The sequence below is a fragment of the Tachysurus vachellii genome, chromosome 23 (genome assembly GCF_030014155.1).
Source record: "Tachysurus vachellii isolate PV-2020 chromosome 23, HZAU_Pvac_v1, whole genome shotgun sequence".
Classification (NCBI taxonomy): Eukaryota; Metazoa; Chordata; class Actinopteri; order Siluriformes; family Bagridae; genus Tachysurus; species Tachysurus vachellii.
In genome coordinates this window covers 17,690,405-17,696,644 of record NC_083482.1, presented here as the reverse complement: position 1 = coordinate 17,696,644, position 6,240 = coordinate 17,690,405, and the positions used below count along the sequence as shown (strand labels likewise).

Sequence of the window (6,240 nt, the reverse complement as noted above, 5' to 3'; positions counted from 1 at the left end):
GGAGGGGATTATATAGTGACCCTGGAGACTTCTTCCATCTTCAATAAAAACATCAGCACATCAGTGATTATACCTTCATCACCTTTACAGCTTATTATTAATTAATAACCTGAATCTGTAAATGAGCTGTTACTATGGAAACCATAACATGTTGCTATAACAATGTAATGTAATACAAATATAACCTGTAGTTCATGTTACAGTCTGAGCTGCACCTCTAAAGAGAAACACTGCCACCTACTGACACCAGAGTGTATCTGCACCGTGCTGTAAAGATTTGTATCTTGTTTTAAAATAAACCCAAACTGTTTCTCTGTTTGTGATAAACAAATATGCAAAATATTTAACCTCAAATGAGAAAAAACATCATTGTGTGTTAAACTAAATAACACAATTTTAGTATGTAAATGAACTGTTAAAGTTTCTGTGATCAGAAGAACAATGTTTAAGATCTGTGTTCAGTTCATCAGATGAAACAGTAAGTGTAGATTTTTAAATAATAATAATAACTAATCCCCCGACTCGCTGACTGTGTTCCAGTCTTGGGTTATTAGTTCTATTAGGGTTATTAAGCCCTTTCCCTTCTTAGGTAAAGGAGCAGATCTGGAGGGTTCATGGTCATAGAGTGTTTGGTGAACTGGGATGTCTGGATGTTGTCTCCTTACCCCCCTCACAAGTCGCTCAGGTTTACAGACTGTGGAGTGGTGGGACGTCCCAGGAAGCCCTCATGTCTGTGTCACCTTCTGGCTCTAGCCTTTTAGTTATGATGTCATAGTTAGTCTTGATGCAGTCCCTGTATGCACTTTGCACATAATGTACATTCTCTCTCTCTCTCTCTCTCTCTCTCTCTCTCTCTCTCTCTCTCTCTCTCTCTGTTGAGCTAGATACGCCACTCCCGAGCTCCCAGTGTCAATCCAGGTGTTCTACCCCTGGTTGGAGTCTCGTCGCCCGGTGGTCACCCTGACAGGGATTGATCTTCATGGTCAGACAGTGTCTCATGGGATTGTTGTGTATGAAGCCACCCGGAGACATCATGCCTTCTATTGAACCAATGTTGTGTCAGCTGTATGGTCTGGTCTTTATCAGAGATCATTTGAAGATTTGAAGACAGGAAGGAATTAGTGTTGGGTCTGTGGTGAACTCAGAGTTTGTGCTGACCCATTAGTTCCACAACTGCAAGCTATTTTAGAAAGGACATTATTTACATTTACATGATTAACATTAACATTATTGCCCTGTCCAGTGTCACCCATTTGAGGATGAGGATGAGCCTGGTTCCTCTCAAGGTTTCTTCCTTATATCATCTCAGGGAGATTTTCCTTGTTAGGGACAGGGATAGATAGATATTATTTTAAATTAATATTTTTTAAATTAATTTTAAGCTTTTAATTTATGCATTCATTTAATTATTATTATTCTTATTTTTATTCTTATTATTCTGTTTCTCTACTTCGGTAAAGCTGATTTGAGACAATGTGAATTGTTAAAGCGTTATACAAATAAACTGAATTGAATTTATGAATTTATTACAGAATCATTACTCCTCCTTGTGGTCATGGATATGTACTGCATCCATTCTACTGATTATTGATTATCATTTATGTGTGTGTGTGTGTGTGTGTGTGTGTGTGTGTGTGTGTGTGTGTGTGTGTGTTTGTGTGTGTGTGTTTGTGTGTGGTCAATTTCCCAGAGAATTTCCTGGATAAGTCAGTGTGTAGTTTAAAGGCTGTATTTTATCAGTATTACTGGATCAATTTACAGGTGTTCAGCTTCAGGTTATTTTAAATTTTATATATTATAGTTATATTAATAATAAGCTGTAAAGGTGATGAAGGTATAATCACTGATGTGCTGATGTTTTTATTGAAGATGGAAGAAGTCTCCAGGGTCACTATATAATCCCCTCCTCTGGTGTAACAGTAACTGATCACATGATCACGTTGCTTCACTATTCACTTACTATGTTCTGAGATAATATTCATATAAATTTCAGTTGTACTCATAAATGTTTAACTTATTTTCCATATTGTTTACTTTATAATTTTTACTTTCTTAGAATATTTAAATTTTTATATTTTTATATTGGATGAATGTGAATGAGTGGAGGAATGCATGTGTGTGTATGTGTGTGTGTGTGTGTGTGTGTGTGTGTGTGTGTGTGTGTGGGGCGTTATCTGTGTTTCTGTGTGTAATTTATTCAATTCAATTCAATTCAATTCAAGTTTATTTGTATAGCGCTTTTTACAATGGACATTGTCACAAAGCAGCTTTACAGAACATAAACATAGAACAAGATAAACATAAGGAGAAATATAAAGATTTAATATAATAAAAATTCAAAATATATATAGTTCACAGTGTGTATGTATATGTATTTATCCCCAATGAACAAGTCTGAGGTGACTCAGGTGACTGTGGGGAGGAAAAACTCCCTTAGATGGTAAAGGAAGGAACCTTGAGAGGAACCAGACTCAAAGGGGAACCTCATCCTCATCTGGGTGACACTGGGGGTGTGATTATAAATATACAGTCTGATAAATGTTGTGTTGGTGTAAAGATCACATGGAGTTCACATCTCATCTTTAGTATCACAGAGTCTAACTGGAGCTGGTAGATCTGTAGATGTCTCAGGATCCTCACAGAGTCGCCCTCATCTAAGCGGAGGTCCAAAAACTTCATCGCACGGAAGACGATCGGAGCTGGTACAATGTCTGGGTGTCTCGGGACGGGGAGAAAGAGAGAAGAGCAGTGCAGAGGGATTAACATATCTGCTGTTCATAAAAATGTGCAAGTCTGATGTAATAGTGCACAATATAATGTAGCGGGATTTATTATGTGTACGTCTGACTAAAGAGATGAGTCTTTAATCTACATTTAAACTGTGAAAGTGTGTCTGAGCCCCGAACACTATCAGGAAGACTATTCCAGAGTTTGGGAGTTAAATAAGAAAACGCTCTACCACCTTTAGTAGACTTAGATATTCTGGGAACTACCAGAAGTCCTGAGTTTTGTGATCTCAGAGAGCTTGAAGGATTGTATTCATTTTCCTTTGATGGTATAAAATTAAATGTTGTGTAAACGTGAACCTGCTATAAACCTGGAGGAAGCTGAAAAAGTGAAATTTATTCTTAATATCATGACGTTGTTTGTGGTTGTTTGTCTGTGTTGTTGATGATAGTTTAACATTCACAGCTTCTAGAGAGAATATAAAGACTTGTGTGAATTATAGACTTTTAACGAAGCTGCAATTTTGTGAGAACGATTTAAAATGAATAAAATGTTTTGGACATAATGACGGAGTTCATCAGGACGATCAGACTTCCTGCTTTTAACACCTAAAGTACACAAAAGTTCTGTTTGTTATATACAGGATGTGTAGAAGGTCGGCTCTGTTGTGTAGATGTTGTGTATCTGAACACAATGTCACAGTTAAAACATGGACATCATGACTAACACAACCATTTATATAAAGAGGGAGAGAAAAAGAATTAAGGAAGTGAAATGTGTGTTTTGAGAGTTACACACAAAACAAATGTATATTTAATATTAAAACCTACTTCTGTGTTCTTCATCTTCATCAACATCGTCATCATTGTTGAAGTTCCTGGAAGTTAAAGTAAGTTTGTTAGCTCTACATTTTTGTAGCTGGTTTTTACAGGTGTGAAGCTTTCCTTTGTCTTTTACTCCACATTGTTTGTGTTTTTTTTAAACGCTGCCTTCAGGATTTAGTTGGAATCTTACTCGAGTTTCCTCTCAGGAATTCCTGCTCAGGTCCCGGCTCCATTGTGGGTGTGAAAAAGGAGCACAAACAGAACACAACCTTTCACCTCACAGCTCTGTGTCACAGCTGAAGACATGCGGAACCTCCTGAGAACCTGCAACACTTTTACTTAAAAGTTAAAAAGCTTTATTTATTAAATGAACTTTAAAGAACTTTTTCATCTAAAGGTGTGTGGAACGTGTTGAGTTGTGTGTCAGTGACTCGTCTGTTACTGAGACACGTCTGTTACCGAGACTCGTCTGTTACCGAGACACGTCTGTTACCGAGACACGTCTGTTACCGAGACACGTCTGTTACCGAGACACGTCTGTTACCGAGACTCGTCTGTTACCGAGACTCGTCTGTTACCGAGACACGTCTGTTACCGAGACACGTCTGTTACCGAGACTCGTCTGTTACCGAGACACGTCTGTTACCGAGACACGTCTGTTACCGAGACTCGTCTGTTACCGAGACACGTCTGTTACCGAGACTCGTCTTTTACTGAGCTGAGACTCATGACACAAACACATTAGAACATGATTAAAGTGTGTAAAGTTTATTACATGAATAAAAATCCCCGTGTGGAGCAGAAACACATTCAGAGTGTAAATTCACCCGTAAAAAAGAGAAAACTAAACAAATATTTCCAGATTTAATTCTTCTTCCAGTTTCTTCAGACTTAAGAATTTTAAAACAGAAGAGTAAAGTGTAAGTGATTCTGTACACAATGACATCATCATATAAACTAAAACATTCATAAAAAGAAACACTTTCCAAACTTTGTTGATCTTAAATTAAATATTTTACTGAACCAGTGACAAAACACAGCAAATATCTCAATAAAATAAACTGACCAGAGTGAGGAGCTGTGAGTGGAAACTCCACAAACTCTACACTTTATTCTTCTTTAAAAAATCCTGGGAGTTTTTTTTGGAATAAAAACAGGAAAACGCTCCCATGTGCTGTTTTACTTAACAGATAAGAGAACAGGAAGTGAGTTTTCTTGACAGGAAGTGGCTAATTTAGTGGGTGTGGTTTGCCAACGAGAAGACATCCGTTTATTGTGTTGATGAAGAAGATGAAGGGAAGATGAAGGTTCAGAAAATAACCACGATGAAATAAAATGATTTTTACACGTTAACAGTGTTTAGTATCTCAGAGTCAGAGTCAAAATCAGAGTCAGAGTCAAAATCAGTCAGAGTCAAAATCAGAGTCAGAGTCAAAATCAGAGTCAGAGTCAAAATCAGAGTCAGAATCAAAATCAGTCAGAGTCAAAATCAGAGTCTGAGTCAAAATCAGAGTCAGAGTCAAAATCAGAGTCAGAATCAAAATCAGAGTCAGAGTCAGAGTCAAAATCAGAGTCAGAGTCAGAGTCAAAATCAGAGTCAGAGTCAGAGTCTCAGATGTAAAGATTCTTCAGAATATTGATGTGTAACCATTTTAATAATAAACTTCATCACATCTCTTCACTCTGTCTATGGGTCAGCTTTTATTTTCAGCTCTTTATCTATTTGCCCTTATAATTATTTAAAGATAAAGAATTGAATTCAGTAAATATAAGAACTAAGAAAAATAATAAGAATGTTATACATATTTAATTGTGATAATTGTTAAACATTAAAAAAACTATTTTAAAACCCTTTTTTTCCTGCCTGTAAATGGTGTTGCTGTGAGCAGACGGCTGTAAACATCCACCACATTTCAGCTGATTGTATTTTAAAAGTAAATATAAGTTAAAGGAATTTATGTATTTATTATTTTTTATATTAATTTTACATTATCCCTAAGACTGATAATAATAATAATGCTAAAAATGTGACACGTTTAGGGATAAAACTGACTTTAAAGTGAAAGATAATTATTTGTAAATGTGGTTATAAACTCTGTGAGTGTGAACAGATTTACACACATTTACATTTCACACTGATTTACATAAAGAACAGAATCATTTGCCAGGATTCATTTGATCTAAACTCAACTCTCTGACTCTGGAGCTGGAAGGTTAAAGTCATCGGCTTTATGCTTGTGTGTGTGTGTGTGTGTGTGTGTGTGTGAATGTTTCCTCATTGCTGTATTGTATTGGACCTTTGAGATTTGAGTTTTACACACACACACTCTCATACACACACACACACACACACACACACACACACACACACACAGTCTGTGTTGATGATTTCTGTCAAATAAACTCTGATTGCTCTGTAATTCTGTCAGCAGCTCTTTATACTGTTTCCTGTGTTTCTCACTGCTGCAAGACTGTAGACATTTCCTGCTAATATTACTGTTACAGACTGTGTGTGTGTGTGTGTGTGTGTGTATGTGTGTGTACTGTATATGTGTGTGTGTAAATGTGTGTGTGTATGTGTGTGTGTGAATGTGTGTATATGTGTGTGTGAGTGTGTGTGTGTGAATGTGTGTGTATATGTGTGTGTGTATATATGCGTGTGTGTGTAGGTGTGTGTATGTGTGTGTGT

General features: G+C 36.7%; 1 protein-coding gene across 1 annotated transcript in view; it reads right to left on the bottom strand.

Annotated features, from left to right (window-relative positions):
- Window positions 1-4,298: 4,298 nt before the first annotated feature.
- The window catches only part of cdh5 (cadherin 5), a 13,335-nt gene continuing 11,393 nt past the window's right edge, over window positions 4,299-6,240 (bottom strand). The window contains exon 12 of the mRNA XM_060859244.1: window positions 4,299-6,240. This exon is cut by the window's right edge and continues 1,227 nt beyond it. The gene's annotated coding sequence lies outside the window, so the exon portion shown is untranslated.